Raw genomic sequence first — 11,366 nt, forward strand, 5'->3', positions numbered from 1 at the left:
GCACAAGGCAGATCAGAACTTGGCTGCAGACCTCTGCCCTACTTTTACACGAAGTTTTTTACAAGTTTAACCTTGTCGGCCTTGACACCTAGAAAGTATTTTTTTTTAAATAAGGTATGAAAAAAGCTGGAAATGGTCTCAGAGATAAGGATTTTGAATCTAACTTCAGCTGTTATGAAGTTTTTATCGTGTTGAAATTATTAGAAAAACGCTTGAAAATCTACAATCACATTTATTTGATATACTTTTGCATTTGATACGGGTCCCAGCCGTCTAAGGGGAAGTAAGTTAATAGATTTAAGTTTCGTCACTCAGGGATGCCGGGTTCAAATCCCAGAATCACCAGATTTTTGTGTTAGTCAGCACCTCCTGACAAACCTTACCCGTGCTCGCAGTTTTCACCGATGTGTTAAACGTCTAAGGTCTACATCACTTCGGACTTTCCCCACGCATCAAGCCGACATATAACTGCAATACTTTCAAAGCGGCGGTTTGGCAAACTCGCTCATTGTTATGCGGATCAGAAATAAAGATAGTTCAGACAAGATCAGTCATCGAACAGTTCATTTGAATTCTGTAAATTTGCTGCATCTGCCGGAAGACAAGTTGTGCTAAATTGATAAAGATGTAGTGAGAATAAGATATATGGAGGAACAACTTCTTTATTACAATTAGGAGCGACGTTCGGTGTAGGTTCTAACACCGTTATCAAGCAAGTTATGTACACTGAAACGTCGCTCCTAATTGTAATAAAGAAGTTGTTCATCCATATGTTTTGAATAAACAAAAACTGAAGATTAAGCATGAACAAAGAGAGTTGCAGAGCTGCAAGTCTGACTACAATCACTTCTACTATGTCTTACTCTGTTGCATTAATTTCCCTTCTGACTACAATCACTTCTACTATGTATTTCACTGATGCATTCCCTTCTGACTACAATCACTTCTACTATGTCTTACACTGCTGCATTCCCTTTTGACTACAATAATTTCTACTATGTCTTACTCTGCTGCATTCCCTTCTGATTACAATAACTTCTACTATGTCTTACTCTGCTGCATTCCCTTCTGACTACAATCATTTCTACTATGTCTTACTCTGCTGCATTCCCTTTCCTGCTGTTACTAATGCCTCTATTGTCTGCCAGAGTCATCTGACATGGGTCAAGTCTGTCAACCACTCCCTACAGCTTCACTCGAAAAACCTGCTGTGACACCTTTGTCTGTGACATCTTCGTCTGTGACAACTCCCAAACCAACAACTGTAAAACTGCGGAGTCTCACACACCAGAACCGGTACTTGAACCAGAATCTGAAATTGTTCATCTAATTAAGAAAGAAAAAATTATTAAGACAAAAATAGCAAAAGGCAGAGCATAATCCATAGCCCTGTTCCACTTAACTCAAATCTCCAAACTGTTCCTGTCCGTGTCTTTTAAACGAATTTGAATGGTCGGTTCATAATGACCTTTGTGGGAGTGACCACTTTCCAACAATTTAGTATCAATCCCGTTGATGAGCCACCTTCAACAAGGTGGAACTTTACAAAAGCCAATAGGTCTTTATTTCAAACACTATGTACTTAAAAACTAAAACATGACAATTCCAGGAATGTTCTTGATTCTATACAACTACTTTCAGATGAGTTAAATGCTTTTGGAGACGAAAACATTCCAAAGTCCTTTGCAAACCTTCATATACATAAAGTATGGTTTGATTATGCCTGTAAAAAAGCTAGAAAAAATAGAAAAAAAACTGAGAAATATTTCCACCGACATCCTACCGTGCAAAATCTGCATGACGTTAAAATCACAAGCGCCAAGGCCAGACATACTTTTAAACAAACAAAACGTCAAACCTGGAGGAACTATGTATCAAACATCAATTCCAGCACACCCATGTCCAAGGTTCGGAATATGTTTCAAAAGATTACAGGCAACGGTTCAAATTCTGGAATTCACCATCTCACACTATTAACAACTAAAATTGCCAATAAGCTTGGTGAAACTTTGGCAAACCATTCTTCATCATTCAACTATAACCTTCAATTTTAGTGGTTTCGAAAATAAAAGGGAAGAAAAAGGTGATTTTTTACTCTGATAATGGTGAGGACTATAATGAAACATTTTCACTCCATGAATTGCATCCTGCCCAAGGGCAAGCTCATGAACCTGCAGCAGGAGCTGACAACATTCATTATCAGCTCTTGATTTTGTTAAATTTATGAGGATCTTATATCAAGGTAGGTTTAAATTACTGTCGACATAAAATATTAGCTAACTATGTTGGTGTCGTTTGATGTGTGTTTTCGCCCCACCTGACTTGTGGTTTCAGTTTTCGTGGGTGTTGTTTGGGTGAGTTTATTGTCGGCTTTAAACCCCAACTTCAATATGGATTGCGAAAATGAGGTGAATGGGGATGAGGATATTGCAAATTCATTTGACTTTAAAGAAATATCTACGGACGCTGAATTTGCTGAAAATTATAACATAATGGTATAAAAAATATGCAAGCACCGAGACATCACTCCGAGTGAAACCAACTCTATTTCTGGTGTTCCAATTAAATTTGTGGTGGTATTTTCTCCTGTTGACCCGAGATTGAGACTTTCAAGCTTAAGTCCAATTTCTGTGGCTTGTGATGTTGCGAACAAAAACATTGGTGAAGTCGATTTCATGAAAAAAAACCTTGAAAAAGATGATTTAGTCATACATTGGAAATCTTTTGAATATAACACGTCCAATTTGAATTCTGGAAACCCAATAGTCCAGAAACTCTACGGTATTTGCCCAGTCTGGTCAAAGTTATTTACAAAATTAAAAATGCTATTTACATGGGAACATACTAAGGAAGAAGAATTTAAGAAAAAATTGTTTAAAAACTCAATATTTACACTATGACACCCATGGGCGAAGTGTGGCCCACGGGTCTGTCCATGGCCAGGCCCATGGGCTAGAATATTTTCCTTTGCTCAAAACGCATGTTTTTGTTTCGCAAATATATAAATGTAGTTATTTCAAGTATCGTGACACAAAATTTAACTCATTTAACCTAATTCAACGATTTTATAGAGATATTGAAATATTTTCCCCATGGGCTAGAAAAAGGTTTGGCCCATGGGCGAGAATATTTTCCTTTGCTCAAAACTCATGTTTTTGTTTCGCAAATACATAAATGTAGTTATTTCAAGTATCGTGACACAAAATTTAACTCATTTAACCTAATTCAACGATTTTATAGAGATATTGAAATATTTTCCCCATGGGCGAGAAAAGGTTTGGCCCATGGGCGAGAATATTTTCCTTTGCTCAAAACTCATGTTTTTGTTTCCCAAATACATACAGGTGTTCTTACAAGTTTCATGACACAAAATCTAACTCATTTTAACCTAATGCAACGATTTTATAGCTATATTGAAATATTTCGCCCATGGGCGAGAATGTTTTCCTTTGCTCAAAACTCATGTTTTTGTTTCCCAAATACATACAGGTGTTCTTATAAGTTTCATGACATATAATTCAACTCATTTCAACTTAATTCAACTATTTTACGGCGTTATGGAAATATTTCGCCCTGGACGAGAAAGTCCGGCGCATTGGGCGAGAATATTTTCCTTTGCTCAACAGTTTTAGTTTCGAAAATATGTAAAGGTATGTCTACAAGCATGGCACATGATTCAACTCATTTTAACTTAATTCAACTGATTTGTTGCGTTATTAAAATATTTCGTCAGTCCCTTTAAAGCATTAACTAATTGTGTGCAAAGTATATCGTATCATGTGAAATATACTTTATATTATATCATTACATTACTATTTAAAAAGGGCCTTTTGTTGGATGTTTACTTTATAGAGGTTTTTCAAATTTTACCTTTTTTCATATTGTTCTTTAATGAACCCGGGCCTAACTCTCAAAATGTTTTGATAGTTTATCATAACAATTCATGCGCTTGTACTCCAATTCATTTGCGTTATTTTCTACAACATTAAAGTTTAGTTAGTTTCTTTATCATTTTCTTTATCATTTCCCATTTTAAGTGTCGCTGTTACAGGACACTGGGCAATTAAGTGACACTAGATATGCGGAGTATACCCAGATCGTCTAATTTCCTAAACCAATTAATACCCACATTGTCTAAACCAATTAATACCAACATTGTCTAATTACTGGTGAGCCCAGATTGCCTAATCTGTGTCATCACTCACGCATGCGCTCTCCCGGGGTAGGCCATGTTGAGCAACGGGGAAGTCATAGCTGATTAAGGCTTAAACCAACACTGCTCTTAAGTTGGAATATAAGCGTTGTATATCGTTCAACGTATTCCAACGACGTAAATCATAATCACTTATGTGTCTTTGGCAATACTCGAATATAGCTGTAACATTCACGAGTGCAGCCTCAGAAACAAACAAACTACATTCAGTTATAACATTGGTCACTGCATGGTTTCAATACCTGTTAGTGTGTAACCGAACACCAAGGGGAGTCACCTGCTGGTGTATTTCAGCTCATGGTCAATACGAACGTGTGGCTACACAATGCCATTTGGGATTTAAACATTTGTTACATTTGACCACTTTCAAAATGTCATTGTGTATACATAGTTTTCGGTCATGGGATCCGTGCCAATTTACACTTGTCAGAGGGGTACACAAGGAACGTGATCTAGACTACTAGGACTACTAGTTGTCAGACTTTCAGGTTGTGGAAGCCTCAGTGGTTGAGTGGGTTAGATCGCTGACTTTGTGTGCTGGCGATTACCTGGCAGTGTGGGTTCGAACCCGAACAGTGCGAGAATCTGTACTTCACGAAGAAAGTGTTATCCCAAATATTACATTTGGTAAATACAAATGTAACTATTGAGAATACCATCATGGCACACTTACCTATATATAAATTCATTCACACATTCCACATTATATTAGCAGATTATACATTGTGAAACATAGTCATGTGGTTATCTTCTGTAGTTCATGTTTAAATGTAATATTAAATAAACATCAAACAAATTGTATCATCTCTTTCCAAGAACAATACAACAACAATAATAATAATATTATAGTTATACATAGTTATAGTTATAGTGTCTAAAAAGTACATGATATATGCTGGGAGTCGTTTTGAAGTCCTGCACCTGGCCTGCCTTGGCATGCACCCGGCCAATGAGAGACATTTACCTTGTACCTTCAATATCACAGTAAAAATATATATATTTAAAAATTGAATAAGGAAAACTAATCCAGACTGATCCAGACTTGCCTAGGCTTTTAGTAAAAGAAATACCTAAAAAATATAAATTCCACAGTCTTGGCGCAGGACTGAAGATTTTTTTCTACTTATGAGTTTTCTACTGAATGAGGTTTCACTGTACATGAATTGATTAAGTGTTACAAAACATAATGATAGAATTACACGTGGCATTCCATGTGGTATTCATGATTCATAAACACATGCTCATTATATTGTCGGAATTGTACAATCGACTCTGCTTTATGCAGAAATTTCTATTGAATATGGAAAGCGTTTTGTCGCTTTAATTGCCTGTACTATTGTGATCCTATTAAACACACTTTCATATTTTAATTAAAAAATCATTAATGGATGTATAAACACTACTGGTTCGACTACTTAGATTACATGAAACAAGATATCCGTCTGCCTGTTACCATATGTTAAAAGCATTTGGTCAATCTAACTGGGTTTCTAATATAAGACTGTTTTTTCATATGTGTGGTTGTCTCAGGATTGCGGCGATATGAAATGCTTCATGGGTGTATTCAAACAACGATGTAAAGCTAAAGCATTCCAAAACTGGCATTACAAAATCACCAATTCTTCCCTCTTTAATGTTTATTAATCTCATAAATCACAACTCGAACCAGAAAAATATCTGTCTACTTTAGCATGTGAAAGAGATCTTCTTAGAGCTGTATGTACATTCCGTTGTTTAAGTCATAATCTAAATGTACAGAAAACTCGATTTAATACAGCTACAGAGTCATCGTCTAGTTTATGTATGAAACGTATTCGCTATGAAATAGAAAATGATTTTTTGGGGGTTAATTTGTCCTTTTTATAAAGTAGAAGAGAAATTTGATTCCAAAATGTTACCATGTTCAACCATCTGTCCCAAAATTTATCAGTCTTCTATCTACAAGAAATGAGTGTGTTATTAAAAAACTGTCCTTATATCTAAAAAGACATTTACCTATTCTTTATAAACAGTGCCCGTATTGACAGAATATGCCATCCTTTTTTGGCAATATACACCACGCAGGCACAGACTTTGTGAACGCATTTAGCCCCAGCAATAGGGATACGATGACAGAGGGACAGGTCAGTCGAAATTGCTTAGGTAGAAGGCGACCTCTTAAACACTTAACGAATAACAACGTCAACGTTCTTACATAAATCACACAACTTGTCATTATCCCCCTCCTCAACGAAGTTGGCAGGGGATATAGAAACGGGGTTCCGTCCGTCTGTGCGTGTGTGCGTGCGTCCCGAAATTGTTTCCGGAGCATAACTCATAAACCGTTAAATATTTCTCTAGGAAACTTTGCATGTCTATCAGACTCATGCTGAACTGGTGCCTTTTGCTATTGCTATTTAGGAATTTTAGAAAATTATATGTTTTATGTTTCCATGGCAACAAGTTGGACTAAGGTTCTATAGGGTAGAGTTCGTTTCTGGAGCTAACTCAAAACCCTTCCAATACTTTCTAACAAAACTTTGTGTGTTTACCAGACACATACTGAACTGGTGCCTTTTGCAATTTTTGCAAATTTAGGAATTTTAGAAATGTTTATTTTATACGTTTCCATGGCAACAAATTGGACTTACATGTAGGTACTATAAGGGTGGTGTTCGTTTCCGGAGCACAACTCTAAAAAACGTTAAATACTTTCTTACAAAACTTTGCATGTCTACTAGGCACATACTGAACTGGCACTTTTTTACGTTTCCATGGCAACAAGTTGGACTTAGAAAGCAATATGGGTAGGGTTTGATTCCGGATGAAATTTTCCACATCTATCAGACACATACTGAATTGTTGCCTTTTGCTATTTATGAATTTTAGAAATTTGTATTACTGGGCATTATTTCCAGAAATATTTCCTTGCCAAACATTGCATGTCAATAAAGCACATACTGAACGGTACTGGTGCCATTTTATATTAAGGAGTTTTAGAAATGTTTATTTTAGAATTTCCATTGCAGCTATTTTGACATGGGCTAAGAGAAATTTTGGATCAGTTACCTGGTTTGGGGCGGGGCGTTAATTATACAATGGACGGGGGATATAGATAACTTCGTCGACTATATGCTTGTTTTTTATTGTATCAGTGTGTAGATTATTTTATCTGTTCATGATGTAATTCACATCCATGTCATTTTTAGTGTAAAACGTAAAATACGTCAGGTGTACTCGGGTTCTACCATTTCCAGAATTTTCCACTGTTATCTTCCAAAAGGATTACAGATTAAAAACAGTTAGCAAGATTTATTGTACATATCTTCCAGTACCATAGAAATACTTAGTCTTTACATGGAATCTGCCATCTTGATGTATTATTCTGTATTGTATGACGTTGGATATATGCTCCTGTACCGCCTGGTAGTTTAATTTGTGAAAAATAGGAGGACATTCAGCTGTCGGGGCTATGGGCCAGTGGGTGACTGGCGGTTTGGGATTGATTGTTACCAGATGGCTCCAGCTGGGGTAGTAGACGACACACTTTCCAACTATGCTAAATATGAGTAGGCTGGTTAGCCTCGAACTCTAACTGGGCTAGCAGACGACACACCTGTCTAAGATGTATTGAAAAAAAACACAATTAATTTTCAACCTTATCTTATGCTTACTTACTTAAATTAGGAATTTAACGTGCGCTTTCCGACATGCGTATTTCGCGCACGGGCCCGCCAGGCCATTTGGTGTTTGGTCGAAAAGGGTATGTCCGAAAAGTTGAGGCAACCTAGGTGGGGCTTTTAGGGTTGCTTACTTAATTTGGAGAGCAAATTTGGAATTTTGAAATATGCCATGCAAAAGGTGAAAGGTGTGTGTGTGTTGGGGTGGGGTGGGGGGGGGGGGGGGGGGGGGAGGGCTAAAGGGAGTATGTGTGTTTTTATAGGTTTAGAAGTTTAGGGTTTATTGGCAGCTTGTTGGCCAAGTAGGCCTTTTTTTATTAGATGTATGTCTAGTGCTTTAAATGTTTGTAAGTCATTTAGGGGGTAAAGTACCGTTTCTAGTGTCATTTGATTGTTGCAAAATTTAGTGTGGATTGGAGTGTTGTTCTGTGTTGCTGGTAATGTGTGCAATATAGTATTACGTGTTCAGGCGGGTTTTTTTAAGTTGCAGTGGGGGCATTTAACGATTTGGTGTTTTTTTTAATTTGATGAAGGTGGGAGTTTAACAGTGTGAACTGTTTGTAGTTTAGTTATTACTCTGTCATTTTTTATGATGGATTTTTGTTTTTTTGAACGGCTTTGGGAAGTTTGTGATTGATTGTTACCAGATGGCTCCAGCTGGGGTAGTAGACGATACGCTTTCCAAATATGGGGAACAGTACAAAATAGCTCAATATGAGCAGGCTGGTTATCCTCTAACTCTAGCTGGGCTAACAGACGACTCACCAGTCTAAGATGTATTGAGAAAAACACAATTAATTCTCAACCTTATCTAATGCTAATTCAACAATTTATCATATACTCTCTGGAGAAAATTTGATGCACCTGTCTCATTCCTGGCAGGCAATATAATGCCGGAACGGCCTGTCATGTGTCACTCAATCTTAAGTAATCTTTCTCACTTTCTTATTAAAGGCTGCAGTGTGGAATGTTAAAGGGGCACTGATCGAAAGCAATTCCCCGGGACTGGTTGTTGCCTTTGTTATTGTTTTTGCCCGTGAGTACCCGAATGATACGCAACGCAACTGAGCGTGACAAGAGACTGGGCTTCCGTCTGCAAGGACAGCAAAATAAACTTGAAGGAAATATCTGTTTTACCCATTTTTGAACACTGATTGGTTAACCGTGATCTATAAAGATTTCGAAAAAGGGCGCATGTTAATTAATTTCTTCAGCCTATACAAACAGACAAAAAGAACGGCGGAGCTCATCGGTTGTCGTCATTTGGAAATACCCCTGATTGTTATAGTTTAAAGAAAGTATCAATGCAGTTAAAGCATTTTCGGATTTCGGATTGCGTCGATGATATGAACCACACCCTTGTTGTCATCCACGTTTTCTGGTATAACGTACACTTGTGTATCTGTCGTCATTCACTTGATGCTCAGTTAATGAATTTATTACAGGTATAATTAGTGGTAGCACCACTCCGAATACCTGAGAAAGCTTCCCATTTTTCATTTATTGTAATTATTCTATCTAAATCCAGGTTGGAAGTGAGGTGAAATGTGTGTTATGCAATATGCACGTGGCAACCCAGCAAGAGATCAATGATCAGTTGATTTACTTTTTTGTAAATCAGCGGATCGTTCGTAGTCATCACAGGATTAACAGAAAAGACATTGATTGATTAATCACTGTTATCTTGCACGGTGGATATGTCAAAAGTGACTGTTTACATGTCTAGGTTTTCTAAAACAAAGGGAATACACTCATATCCTTGCGTGAAGTGCCGATGTAAGAACAACATACTTTGTTCAAAGGGTTAACCGATACTACGTTGGTTAATTGCTAATTGTTATCTAACTCAATGGATTTCTTTTCACAGTATTTAAGAAGTATTTTACTGACGTTTGACGTCTTCCTGAACACATAAATGTGTACTTTCAATCATTTCCTGTCCGCCTTTACGTACCCCCAGCATTTAGGTCTTACAATTGTCAACAGCTGGGCCACGTGTCTTCGCGGAGCAAGAGTAAAAGTCCAGTATGTACAAGAGGTAGTGGGGATTATAAGGTTGATGGTGCGTCCAAGTGTCGAAATTATGGAGCATTCACTGTAATCTGTACCGAGGCTGTGAACAATATAAGGAAGCAGTGTCCATTCAGCGAGTCCGGGTTGAAAAAATAATCTCGTATGTGGAAGCCACTCGCATTGTCAAGATCACTCCTGTAACCTCTCTCACGCCTGCATTAGCGGACAGTAATGGCTGCCTCAAAGCGACCAGCAAGGAGGAACAAATAGATCGAATCGCCTACTGAAACTAATCTACTGCTTGATGTCACTAAATATATTTTGAAAAGTTTACTTGTTGTAACGGAATAATGGCTAACACTCTTGTCTACCAAACTGTTTTGCCTTGGTACTCAAAGTATGGTAGACCATGGCGATAATCTTAAACAATTCATATCAAATAATTCTAAGTTTCCAGACGTTATCTGTGTTCTGGAGACATTCCTTTGGCCGGAGATAAGTATTTAAAATGAAGGTTATGTCAGTTTTTGCATATTAATTGTGTGGATCGATTCTCATAATATCAATCACTGGATTGTCTGGTCCAGACACGATTATTTACAGACCGCCTTCATATAGCGGGAATATTGCCCGAGTGCGGCGTTAAACAAACAAACAAACAAATCCTATTTCAGCAAGGGAACAAGCCTTCAATAGGTTCCTCTGCACCCCATGATACTGCTCCTTGGCTGCTCCTGAAATCTGGGCTTTGTTACGATATTAATTAAACCATTAACAAAAGAATGAGTACAAATGTTATAAAAGCTATATCTCAAGATGTTTTTACTTAACATTATGCAAACTTCACACACGTTCTTAATGGTCTCAAAGGATTCGGCCTTGGTTCGAATTGCTGGGGCATATTGGATTTCTGAGTTTTACATCTCAAGTGTATTCAGGTTATATGACCATCTCTAAGTATTGCCTGCTGAACTGATAGCTATTCTTCAAGCTCAAGGTGAGCTAATTAATATGATCATGAGGAAGTTATATTTTCTGACTACATGGCAGCTGTTAAGGCAATCTAATCTATTAACAATGGTTCACGAAGTGACATTGTTTATGGAATATTAAAGCTGGATGCATTTTTTAACTCAAAGTATATTACGTGTGTTATTGTGTGGATTCCAGCTCATAATGGTCTGCATTGAAATGAGATAGCATACCCACTTGTGAAAGATGGCTTGCAAAGTCCTGAGCAGAATTGCAGGATTTGGAGGTTAAACTACGGTAAAATGATTGAATCCCTGTGTGACACATAATTCCTATCATAATCTATGTATCAATCATAAACAAGTGTTTTAAGCCAACCCATTGCTGTGAATGTTTTAATACTTGCTCATATTGTGCATAACCACCAGTAGCTGAAGTGATGACTCCTGGGGTATCGTGCAGGAAGTTGAGGCGCCGTAAGTCCCTATGATCTCCAGTCAGGTGACCTA

Source organism: Haliotis cracherodii, unplaced genomic scaffold, assembly GCF_022045235.1.
Source record: "Haliotis cracherodii isolate W230 unplaced genomic scaffold, xgHalCrac1.p SCAF_1, whole genome shotgun sequence".
Classification (NCBI taxonomy): Eukaryota; Metazoa; Mollusca; class Gastropoda; order Lepetellida; family Haliotidae; genus Haliotis; species Haliotis cracherodii.